Source organism: Ambystoma mexicanum, chromosome 9 (assembly GCF_040938575.1).
Source record: "Ambystoma mexicanum isolate Mex_15411 chromosome 9, UKY_AmexF1_1, whole genome shotgun sequence".
In the NCBI taxonomy this organism is placed as follows: domain Eukaryota; kingdom Metazoa; phylum Chordata; class Amphibia; order Caudata; family Ambystomatidae; genus Ambystoma; species Ambystoma mexicanum.
The window spans coordinates 834,461,621-834,474,936 of record NC_090931.1 but is presented as its reverse complement, the minus strand read 5'-3'; the positions used below and the strand labels follow the sequence as shown (position 1 = coordinate 834,474,936).

Below are 13,316 nucleotides of genomic sequence, written 5' to 3'. Positions count from 1 at the left end.
CCTTCTTTTTTCATAGTCCGCATGACGCTTGGCACATCCGAACAGGTATTAGAATGCCGTGGGAACTGGAGATGGACGACCGATTGGGATCAGATGGTGCTTTGTAGCAGGAGGAGCATGGTGTAGTCGGTCTCCCATGACTTGCAAGGGGAAATGGTTTGTCCTCTTGACCACAAGTGGGTGCTAGGAACGCAGAAGTGGGGTTGGGGTGGTGGTCCAGAGTGTGATACTGACCTCGGAGACTGCAACGTAGTGAATGGGAGTGGAGAGTCTGGGGGGTTTGGACCGTGTTAGGCAGAATCATGTGCAGTGCCCTTAGGGACCACTACACACAATTAAGACTACAGGTGGCAATACAAGTTTTACCTTTGGTACAAGCCTGTACTAATATGTTAAAGTGGTAGCAGTAGCGGAGCAGCCAGGCTTATCTCAAGAGTATATGAGTACTAGCAAACATTACACAAAGGAACCACAATTACTGTGACTCAAGCAAACACTGACTCAAGGTTTCAGGTAAAAAATATAAGTACATTTATTTTTAAACCATTTGTTATTAACACAACACTTCTATTAAATTTAAAACCACACGTAAAATACACTACAACTGACCAATTCACTTTTTACGGTATGGATCAAGGTAAGTACCCTGTGTTTGAGAGAACCGGTGTTACGAAACAATACACGTTACCGTGAATACGACTGCGATCACTTTTTGACAGTTCGGTCTACTAAATAAACGTGTATCCGCGGCAAGAAATGCTACCGGGGCAAAAACACACTTAGCACCTGAGATACCCAGAGAGAGTTGGGGGCAAAAATTAAAAGGCAATATGTTAGGTAGGCAAACAGAATCGAAGAACAGACATAGGCCCTCATTACGACCCTGGCGGTAAGTACCGGTCATTACCGGCATGGCGCAATTACTGTGTCTGTGCTGGCAATAGACTGCTAAAAGCGGCCCATTACAAGTTCGCGGGCACAAGCTTTGCGCCATGCCGGTAATGAACTCACCGCCATGCCGCAAAAGCCTGAAAAATCCCCCTTTCCGGCATCGTCTGCAGTGGAAATAGCACCTCCGGCATCCTAGCCATTGGCATTAGCGGTCACCGCTAATAGCTATCACCTCAAATAGCGGAACCCGAAGTAGCGTCATCGCACAGGAATGGGAAAGAGCACGGCGGCCATCTTTAAAAACACAATCCATTGGCATCCTCCACAGCCAGGAGCCATCTGACCCCCAGAACTCCCACACACCTCAACCACTACCTGTTTGAACTAAGGATGCCAAAAGCTGTCAAAATAACTGGAGATCGGCTGCGCCAGGAGCGCTTCTCCAGAGAGGAGCTCACTATGTTGGCAGAGACACTGCAGAAGCATGCAGACGTGGTGTTTGCAACTGACATGTCCCGACCAGCGCTGCTGTGCAAAAAGCAGATTTGGGCATTGGTCGCCCAGAGAGTGAGTGCTGTCGCCACCACACCCTGCACACCAAAACAATGCCGCAAGCGATGGGACGACCTACGTCTGCGTGTGAGAAGTATACTGTCGGCCAACCGAAACCTCGGGATGACGACAGGTGGAGGTGCAGAGTCGCCCATAAAACTCCAACCATGGGAGGCGATATGTGCTCCACCATAGGCACCGAGTCAATAGAGGGAGTCGGGGACATGGAGAGAGGAGCCCCGTCATCAGCCGATGCAGGTAGGTGTCTCTAATGAAACAATGCCAATACCACCACGATGATGTCCACATGAATTGACAGTGCAATGATGTATATCAGGGTCCACCAGACACATAAGCACAATACTGCCTACAGGCAGTGCAGAGCATCACCTCGTCCACATGCATGGTGTACCCCATTTGTGTTGCAATCCAAATGTCTCCATGCATCACCCACCCAAGAGTGAGGCGACCTGTATGTCACTCCCCCCAATGTGACTCAGCTACCAATCCATATCAAGGCAGCCACCCCAATGCATGCTCAATGCGCGTAGACCCATCACTAACCCTCTCCCTCCTTTGGTCCCCCACAGGCACACAATCTGACAGCGCTGATGAGGACACCGGTGCCACACCAGGGAAGAAGGCCAGGGCCGAGGAGGGACAACAGCGCCCCTCCACTTCAAGGGGCATAGGCCAACCGCCACGACATCGGAAGGCCAAGAGCACACCACAGGCCACAGCACCAATGTGCTCTACGTCCACCACTATGGTGCCCACAACAGCCAGCATCACCCAAGTGTCGGCGGCAGAAGAGACTGCATCAGCTGCAAGCAGCACAGTTGGCGAAACTGCTGCCACAGCAGCAATCTCTGATGACGAGGAAGGGGATGTGCTGCATATTGCAACTCCCCCCACATGACGATCTTTGCCACCTTCCCATGGCGGTACAGGAGTGCCCCACAAGACCTGCTGAGGCAGCGAAACCGTGCCTTCAAGAGGCCAAATGTCTGCTCAATCACCACACAGGTTCGTGTATGGGCACGATTATAGTCCTCCTCGTGCCTGTTTTGTGGGTTCTGGACTGGGGTAAGGAGCCACCTCTTCAAGGGGTAGCCTGCATCACCTGCATGTCAACAACAATATATATGTAAGTCATCACATCATATTTGACCTCATTAAGTGACACCATGGCATGCATTTATTTCTTAGATTCATCCCCATCTCCATGCATGAATGGAGACACACGATGTGACTGCAATGTGTGTATTCCTCTTGTGGACTGGTTTGCATGCCATCAACTAGTGGGCGAAGGGGGTCCAGTTCCTTGTGAGTGCTCATGCACTGTGTCAGTCCACTGCGGTTGTTTCGGTGATCTGGCAGATGTTCAGTGATTTGTATGCTTTCATCCTGGCACCGTTGATGTCAGCCTCATGATGATCTCACTACGCCAACAAATGGTGTCATGCAATTCTGTTGGGTCTCTGTGTCAGTGTAGTGGTGTATTGATGTATTTGACCCTCATGTTACTCCTTTGTACGCAGTAATGGGGGACAGTCCTTTCAGTTGATGGTGTTTGGTGCCGTGCATTGGCTATAGTCATTGCGTGTAGCTGCATCTTGTTGAGTGGGATGCTGTCTGATTTGGTACAGTGCACATGCAGATGGCCGTGGAATGGTTGTGATACTGCTTCATTTACATGGTAGGGCTGCTTACATCTTGCATTATGTGGTCAGGTGTCAGCGCCAGTCTGGGCTGCTTTGGGGTATGATCATGCTCCATTCCCTCTGACACTCGCAGCCAGGTGAAGTATGCATCTCTCCCGCCCCCCATCTCAGCCAGGTGAAGTATGCATCTCCCCCCCCACATCTCAGCCAGGTGAAGTATGTATCTCTCCCCACCCAACTTAGCCAGGTGAAGTATGCATCGCTCCCCCCATCTCAGCCAGATATGATCGTTTATTTACATAGCGCCTATACACAATGTGTTTCAAAGCGCTTCAAGGCAAGGGAGGGAACAAGGGAAAATACAACCACATTCTTACAGGCCATGAACAGTAAGGATATGAAATTAACTATCGTACTCTGCCTGACGACATTTCAGATAGTGCAAGAGCTAAGACATAGATAAGGAAGGGATTGGGAGAGTGGGAAGGAAATGGAAACAGACAGGCGACTACCGTACTAGGCCTGACGACATTTCTGGTAGAGCCGGAGAAAAACTGAAGGTGAGGGAGAGGGGTGCAGAAAGGGAGGGGAGGAACAAAACAAGCGACTATCATACTAGGCCTGACGACATTTCAGATAGTGCTGGAGGGGTCGTGGGGAGGAAAAAAACAGTAATGGGAGGGTGGAGGAAAGAGACGAGGTTGCTATCATATTAGGTCCAGGGACAATTCTGATAGAGTAAGTGCATAGAAGAAAGTAAGGGGAGGAGATAGGAAAAGGGAGAAGGGAAAGGAGGAGACAAAAAGAGAGTAAGCAGTCAAAAAGAGTGGAGAAGCAAGAGTGGAGAGCGAATACAATTGCAGAAGTCAGTAGTAACACATAATGTTGCAAGCCAGAATACAAGATGAAGATGGGAACAGCATGAATCAGGGCCACCATGAGTACAAGATGCAAAGGAAGTCCAGCATGAGAGTTAAGTAAGAGTGACGCACCGTGAATAAATGAAGTCCATAAAAGTCAAATCCAGCATTGGCCACAAGGCAGTGATGGTGAAGGAAGGCACCAGGTGGGCGGGGCTTGCTAAGTGGTGAAAAAGAGCAGCAGGCAGGAAGGTACCAGGTGGGCGGGGCTTAGGCCAGGTGACCTAGATCCACTTGCACCTGATCCCCATATGCAAAGGAAAAGAAGCTGGAGGGCTCCTTAAGTAGGGAAACAGAGCGGCAAGCAGGAAGGCACCAGGTGGGCGTGGCTTGCTAAGTTTTGAAAAAAGAGCGGGAAGCAGGAAGGCACCAGGGGGGCAGGGCTTGCTAAGTGGTGACAAAGAGCAGCAAGCAGCAAAGCACCAGTTGGGCGGGGCTTGCTAAGTGGTGAAAAAGAGCGGCAGGCAGGAAGGCACCAGATGGGCGGGGCTTAGGCCAGGTGACCTAGATTCACTTGCACCTCCTCCCCATCTGCCAGGTGAAGTATGCCTCTCCCCCCCATCTCAGCCAGGTGAAGTAAGTATGCATCTCCACCCCATCTCAGCCAGGTGAAGTATGCATCTCCCCCCCCCATCTCAGCCAGGTGAAGTATGCATCTCTCCCCCCTATCTCAGCCAGGTGAAGTATGCATCTCCCCCCCCCCATATCAGCCAGGTGAAGTATGCATCTCCCCCCCCCCCCATCTCAGCCAGGTGAAGTATGCATCTCTCCCCCCCCATCTCAGCCAGGTGAAGTATGCATCTCCCCCCCCCCCATCTCAGCCAGGTGAAGTATGCATCTCTCCCCCCCTATCTCAGCCAGGTGAAGTATGCATCTCCCCCCCCCATCTCAGCCAGGTGAAGTATGCATCTCTCCCCCCCCCCCATCTCAGCCAGGTGAAGTATGCATCTATACCTCAATCACCTACCCACATCATATTTCAATGGGCGTAACATGCGACTCACCGAGAAGCCAGGATCTCTGCCCTGCATGTCGCTCCATGTAGCGTGGTATTGTGAAGTTCCGCAGGACCACTGAATCATGGGTTGATCCGGGAAATTGGGCACAACAATGTTTGATGATCCTGTTGGAGTCACATACCATTTGCACGTTGATTGAGTGGTATAGTTTACGGTTGCGGTACGCTACCTCCATGGCATGTGGGACCACCAATTCCACATGGGTGCAGTCGATGGCGCCAATGCAACCAGGTATGCCGGCCAGTGAATGGAAACCTACTTTGGTGTTTGAGATCTCCTGGGCAGACCATGGTAAGGAAATGTGGTCGTATGTGTCTTGAGGAGGGCATCAAGCACTTGGTTCAGCGTATGTGAGAATAATGGTTGTGCGATGCCATGCAAGTGCCCCACTGTGTGCTGGTAGGTGCCTGTGGCCAGGAAGTGGAGCACAGACACTACCTTCAGTAGGGGTGGGATGGCGGTGCGTGTTTCAATCTGGCTGACAATGTCGTCATGTATCATGTCCCCAATGGTGGTGATGGTGTCCCGGTCCAGACGGTACAGGGTGTGGATGTGCTCAGCGGTTAAGTTGAATGGAGTGGCTCTGATGCGTGGGATTGGGGGCTGCCTGCGTGGTGCCACTGACTGTGCTAGTGGGGCATGCTAGCCGTGCCTTGCCCTCCTTCTCCTCCTGCGTCTCCTCTGTGCTGCCTGTTGTTGTTGTTGTTATAGCACTTCCACTTCAATCAGGTCCTCCAGCCCCAGCATTGCTCGTAGTATTGGAATCATTGTGGAGTGTGACTGGGTGTGGGAAGGGGTGGGGTGTGCTCCTTTTGTGCTTGCCCAGTCTGTATTGCCTCCACCTGTGCTGATTGTGTGCACCTGTGGAAGTTGGGAACACTGCACATGGCCGTTTACGGGTGGTCCGCGATGGCGGTATTTGCACCATGGCGGTAAGGTACTTTACGGCCTTCACTAAGGCGTTAATTGCATGCCCGCGCCACTCGTAATGTTCACCACTTTGCGCCATGCCGGTATTTGCGGCATGGGTGGTCGCGTGCCCGCGCCGTTGGCGCTTTTAGCGGCACTGTTAATTACGGTGCCGCTAATAGCGCTTTATCAGGTCATGATCGGCCGGAGCAGTAAGTGATGCCGGTAATCCATTACCGGCATCGTTTTTCACTTACCACCAGGGCCGTAAAGAGGGCCATAGACAGAAATACAAGAGTCAAGAGGCCGGAGCCAGTGTCAAGTGCAACCGGGTTCCTGTGTCGAGGATCACACGTCGGACAGTTTGCGATTCAAAGTTGCCAAGAGTACTTTAGATATTGTCAAATGTTCGGAAGCAAAAGTTATAAGAAGGAGGGAAAAATAAGGGCAAGCCTTATAAGCGACAAATAGGGATTTCACCCAAAATTCCTCAAGCAGGACACAGTACCTTTTCAAAGAAGAAGCTGGTGCCACAGCAGTTGTTCCTGGTAGTTTCCTGTAGACCCGCGATTCATGGCTTCGGCACGAAGAAGGATGATGAAGGGGGTCTACACCACGCAGGGATGAGGTCGGCAACAGCGACGATGAATAAAAGGTGCGCTCCTTAAAAACAGGAGAGGCTCTTCAGGTGGCTATCCGGACCACTATAGCAGTGTGAAGCGATTTCGACCACAAAAGTGACCTCTGGCTGAAGAAGATGAGCTGGTTATCCCCACCAGGCTCAAGGGAAGAAGACTCTGGACTGGATCTCCTCTTAGTCATTGAAGGGTAGATAGCTCAGGACTGCAGCAGGGCTTCACCAGTACTGGAAAGTTGCAGCAGTCAACCTCTCCCCCGCTTCTGTTTGGTTCCTTGTAGTTCCAGTGGCAACTTTCTGACTTCCAGCCCAAGAGACCTGCCTTTTATGCGAAAATCCCCCATTCACACAGCCTGGCTGTCAATCACACAGCAGGGGGGTTGTCCAGCCCGGACAACCACCTCAGCCAATCAGGAAAAAGTGTGACTTGGGTTTCCTAGAATACCCTGTGCAGGGGGTGACTAAACCCCTCCCTCACATTCAGCCCACCTAGACACCAAGGCGCCTTACAGTGAACAAAGAAGGCAAATCTGGTTTGCTGTGCAAAGTAAAACACAAGAAGGATTTTAACAAAAAGAAATGGCAAATAAACCGCACCGGAGCCAAAAGAAAAAGTATTTGGTCAAGCGGGTTTAAGTTCGAGGCTAACACAATAGCCTACAATAATACCATGGTTATATAAGATAACCGCGGTAGAAAATTAGGGTAGATACCACTGCCACCAGCCATGTCTAAATGTTAAAAAGAGCGAAACAATGCTCTAGGAGGTACAGATAAAAAGGGCTAAGAGTTAACCCTTCCAGTACTCCATGTAAGATGGGGTGTACTGGATCTGTGGTTAATTTGACTAAGTAAAGTTAAGGGTAACTTTACTCTTTTCTGGGGGACAGTAGTCAGCCTCAGAAATGGAGTCGGTGGGAAGTCTGAACGACAACCCTGTGTCACTGCACAAAAGGTGCTGTGTGACACACAAAAGAAGGGGGCTACTAAAGTGGTGTACTCCAGAGTCCACAATCACAAAAACAGGCAAAAAAACATAGCAAAACACAAGTAAGAGTAGTGAAAAGCTCACACTCTTACCAAGTGGAAAAGAAATAACTCTTGAGATCCAGCAAAGCTGCTGAGGGACTCACTAGGTAAGGGAAATTAGCCATGAAAGGAGAATTCTCCCTAACACTCCCCCCCTCCCCAGACTAAGGGATAGGAGGATTTAATCCACTTCTGGATGGTTCTCATATCTCTAGTCGGTTACAAACATCCTAGAGAGACCATTAGCATTTTGGTGGTGACTTCCTACTCTGTTTTCAATGTTACAATCAAAGGTTTTCCTTTGTAAGATATATGACCTACACACCCTTTGAGAGACATCTTTCTTTTTGAAGCCATAGGGGATCTGGTTGACCAGTCCCTCAGAAGTTGATACAACTCCTGAACCTGTGATAGGCTTTTTCAAGGGGTCCTTAAAAGGATCCCCTTAGATCTAGAGGGGCCTCCAGGTTTCCTCACCACCTCTCTTTGGGGAGCAGGTTGGGTCTCAGGTATCTTGGTTGGAGGGACTGGGGATAGCAAGGTACATGCTTCCCCTTCCTCTTAGATCTAACCTTACCTATTGTAGGAGTTCTGCTCCTAAGATTAGGATTTGAGTTGGAGTCTTCTGTCGAAGGTCCAACAGTCTGAAGGTTTTTTGCCTTAGACTTGTCTTTTCTGGTTTTCCACCAGCACTGAGAATTACCAGTTCTCTTAGGCCTAGAGAGGGGTCCAGTTGGTCTATCCACCTCTTCCTCAGTAGCAGGGGGAATCAGAGACTTTAAAACTGGGGGAACAATGGAGCTTGGTTTGGGCTCCCATTTCCCTAACATACTAGCCTGAAATTTGTCTGGGTTAGACTTCAACTTACTAACACCAGGGCTTGTAGTGGGGTTCTCTGGAGAGGTTCTAACAGGCTCAGAGTGGTCCTTTAAGGTGGCCTCTCTAGCCAATTTGGTTTCGTTATGCTTCTCCATACTGGGAGGCCTGCGGGTACTGGATACTACTCCTAGAGTTTTTAATCACATATTTTATTGATTTTTAAAACACAAACAAACAAACAATACTGTACGTGCACACTGCTGACAGAGGCCTTGGGAAAGAAGCAGACAATCATAAATCATAAAACATCTCCCTTATTATACACAGGAGTTTGCGGCAGGGTATGTTTGCCCCTGCGTAGGGGTCACCTCCCTTATTCCCCCCTTTTCTGTGAGCGCTGGGGGGCACCCAATTTATCTCATCTGTGTCTTGATGACCCATTGTCTGTTGAAAGCTTCAGTGGGCGTCCTCCCATTTTTGCCATATTTTCTGCGCCTTGGCTGGGCATCCTCTGGTCGAGTATACCCTATGCTCCATCGCAACACACATATTAATGTCCGTTACCCATTGTTCATAGTTCGGTGTCAGGTCCGACCCCCATTTTTGAGCAATATTTTGTTTGATCAGAGCGGTTGTGGTAGAGAACAGGAGTTTTTCGTATCTTGACAATTCGATTTCTTCATCCATTCCCAGTAGTAAAAGTTAGGGTCCATAGGTATCGACTTGCCCATGACTCTAGATAGATCACTGCAGCATGCCCTCCAAAATTGTCGAATGTGTGCACAATCCCACAAAATATGGAAAAAGGAACCCTCTTCTGTTTTACATCTCAAACAAGTTGGATCATTTATCTTTCCCCATTTATAGAGGGCAACCCTAGGGTAATAAATTGTGTGCAATATCTTTAACTGGATCAATCTGAGTCTTGATGATATGGCTACTTCCCTTGGGAACATCAGCGCCATGACCCATTCCTCCGGTAATATTACACCCACATTGGCCTCCCATTTGGTTCGTAACGCCAGCAATTCTGTCGTGCCAAAAGAGGTTATGGCGCTGTACAGGGACGATGTCACTTTCTGAGTAATTAGTTCAGGGAAGAGATTTCTTTCTATGGGGTGTATTCCGGTAGGGAGGTCACCTCGGGGAGAATGTCCTGTAGTGCATGTTGTAATTGGATATAGTGATATTGTTCAGTTTGGGGGAGTCCGAGGCGGGTCGCCAGTTCCTCGAATGGAATTACACTGCCTTCTCTCACAATGTCACCCAATGTGCATGTTCCATGTTGATTCCAATTTGGCCATTTCGGAAGTGTGTATACACCTGGGAGGTTTCTGTTGTTCCATACTGGTTGGGCCTGTGATAGTTTATCCCCCATGCCACAAATCTGTGTGCCTCTGCCCACATTTGCGTTATGTGTGTATGCATGTTGGAGGTGAGTGTTCGGGTTCTCTTCCTGTAGAGATACTGCATGATCGGCCTCTCGAGGGTGCTTTCTTCTAGTAATTTGTTGTGTGGTGCAGCTGTGTCCCCGTGCAGTTCGTCATTTACTATTGTCAGTTGGCTAGCCCAGTAGTACGTCTGCATTCGAGGGAGTCCTATTCCGCCTTCCCAAATGGATCTTTGGAGCGTGGCCAGAGCTATGCGTGGGTGGCCGTTATTCCACAGCAACTTTCGAAGTGATTGGTCTATCTTTCTGAATATATTTGGGGGAATATATAGCGGAGCGTTGTGTAGTACATATAGTAGTCGGGGCAAGGACATCATTTTGAAGAGCGCAGCTCTACCAAGTAGTGTCAACGGAAGGGACGACCAGTGTCGGATGTCCTCTGTAAGCCTTGTCAACACCGGTTGTAAGTTCCTGGGGGTATAATCATTCAGGTTATTTGTTATTAGTATACCTAGATATTTAAACTGTTCCCTCACGACCTGGTAGGGGCATCGGGGTGGTATTACTCCCGCTATCTGCGTTAGTGGGAACAGAGTAGATTTCGCCCAGTTGACCCGCAGTCCACTGAACGCACCGTATTCCTGCAGTAGGGTAGTCACTATGGGGCAGGATCTTACTGGATCTTGCAGATATATCAGTAAATCATCCGCATACAGGGACACTATGTCTTCCCAGTTTTCTGACCAGCGGAAGCCCTGCCAAGTTTCATTATTCCTCAGTATTATTGCGAGGGGTTCGATAGCTATTGCAAATATCATAGCAGACAGTGGGCATCCTTGCCTGGTTCCCCTTCCTATCTCAAAGGGTTTTGATACATGACCATTTACCTTTGTGACTGCTAATGGTGATTTATAGAGTAGCTTGACCCAACTCATAAATTGGGGTCCAAATCCCATTCCATGCATTATTTCCCAGATCGCCTCCCAGATAATTGAATCGAGCGCTTTTTCTAAGTCCACCGTCAATAGGGCTACTGGGCCCCGAATTGTGCCCGCATTTTCTATTGCCGTATGCAGCCGGTGTATGTTCATACGGGTGGATCTCTGCGGCATGAATCCACACTGATCCGGATGAATTAAGGAAGTTATGATTTGTTGAAGCCAGCTGGCTAATGTTTTGGCTAGGATTTTGGTTTCAGTATTAATAAGGGAGATGGGTCTATAAGAACCGCATCTATCTGGTGGCTTATCCGCTTTGGGTATTACTACTATAGTGGCCAATCTCAGGTCCAATGGGAGGGATCCCTCACTCCGGCAGGTTTCGTACATTTTAAGTACGAAATGTAAGTAAGTAAGTGTGGGGTGACTACATTAGGTCCTATTTTCTTCCACATCTCAACGGGGAAGCCATTGGGTCCCAGGGTTTTTCCAGCTTGGAGATCTGCTATGGCTGCGGACAACTCCTCCTCCGAGATGTCAGACTCTAGCAGGGCACTTTGATCGGGTGTTAGTGTCGGGAGGGTAATCCCTGATAGGGCTGTGGTATTAATGGGGGTAGTTGGTGCTTTATAGAGCTCCTTGTAGTAGGATGCGAACCCCTCCACTATGTCTCTATCCGTCGTTAACAGTGTGTCCTCTTGTGTCTTAATCGCTCTGACATGCCTGAGCCCCTTGTCTCGCTTCTCCAGCCATGCCAGCAATTTACCCGCTTTGTCCCCAGTATCATACACTCTAACCCGCATCGCTGCGTGCGCCTGTTTAGCATTATCCAGAGCAACATTATGTAGTTGTTTCTGTGCTAGTTGTAACGCGCAATGTGTTACTGGTGTGTTTTGGGATAGGTGGTCTACCTCTGCTCTCTGCACTCGCGTCTCAGCCCCTCAGAGTGATTCCTTCTGCTTTTTTTTATGGGCGGAGATCCAGGAGATGAGTTCCCCTCTTAGGACCGGTTTATATGCCTTCCATACGGTTATCGGGCTACCCACTGACGTTGCATTTAATTCAAAGTACGATTCTGTAACATTTTGGGCCTGTTCTATTAGTTCGGGGAAGCCCATATAATAATTATTTAGTCTCCAATTGGGTGGAGGGACTGGTCTGCCAGTGCAAAGTTCTAATATGAGCGGAGAGTGGTCTGATATGCCTCTGGGTAGGAGCTGTGTGGCGTTAGCTAGGTGTAGTTCAGATGTTGGGAGAAAGAAATAATCCAGCCGTGACATGGAAGCATGTGCCCCCGAGAGGAACGAGTATTCTCCCGTATTGGGGTGGAAGTGTCTCCACACATCTTTTAGCCCTGTTGCATCAGTGAAAGTGGCTAGTTTGGTCCGAATGGAGGGATTTCTTGCACGAATATGCGTGCGATCGAGTTCCAGATTCATGACTTCATTGAAGTCTCCCCCCACTATCACCAAATTCGAGGGCTCTGCAGTGATTATGGGAGTTATGTCTACAATAAGGGCGGTAAGTAACGTTGGTGGTGCGTAGATGGCTAGCATCGACACGGTGCGTTCCCAGAGAGTCCCGGTCATGTGCACATATCTACCCCCCGGATCTTGTGTGACAGAGAGTAGATCAAGCGGGAGGCGTTTGTGTATAAGGATTAATACACCGCGGGCCCCCATAGAGAAGCCAGCGTGTAATGCTGTTCGGTAATTGGATCGCCTGAAGAGGTTGCAGTTAGTCCCTGCTAAGTGTGTTTCGGTTAAAAACGCTACATCTGGTGTGTGACGGTTCAAATACTGTAATACAAGGCGTCTCTTAATGCAATTACCCAGCCCATTCACGTTCCATGTCATCAGCCTGATGGATTTCGTATTATTTTTATTATTAATGGACTCCATCATGCCGGTTTGGAGCTGGCTGTAGGAGATTCTGCTGTGTGTGTCTTGCAACATTAAACTTAGTACCCCCAGAGGGAGCAAGACTCTGATCTGCAGTGTGCATAAACATTTGAGCCCGATTGAAACCATGGGCGAACCTGAAACATTGAACTGTGTAAACAATTTCTAGTACAACTTCAAAGCCCCTTGTGCCCTCCCCATACTCCGCCCCAAAATGAAGTACCTGTCGCCCGAACATCAACCCAAGTTCAACTAGTGTCCGCTCAGATTGCCCTCAGCAATCCTTACTGTTTCTACAACTTCAACAACTGTTTCCGCGAAACTGGCGGAGGCGTGTGTACGCTTGAAACAGCCGCTTGATGCCTTATCCACAACTGAAGTTGGTTCCGCACTCAGTCGGTGCCGCTGTCTAGGTGGCTTCTGTCATTTCGATCATTATCTTAGCCCTCCCCCTCGGCCAGCGGGAGGTTGTCATCCTGGATCGGAGGTTGAACCGGTGGGGGTTCTCTGGCTGGTGGGTTGCCAAGGTGCACGTTTCTGTTCCTTCGGTTCGGCCTCCAATCGCCCTCTATGTGTGACTCCGCCCATCTCCAGGCTTCTTTAGGGTCGGTAAAGTGTACCATTGTTCCTTTATGGAAGATCTTCAG

General features: G+C 49.3%; 1 protein-coding gene across 21 annotated transcripts in view; it reads right to left on the bottom strand.

Moving 5' to 3' along the window:
• The window catches only part of UNC80 (unc-80 homolog, NALCN channel complex subunit), a 3,486,058-nt gene that overhangs the window by 2,633,932 nt on the left and 838,810 nt on the right, over window positions 1–13,316 (bottom strand). The window lies entirely within an intron of this gene.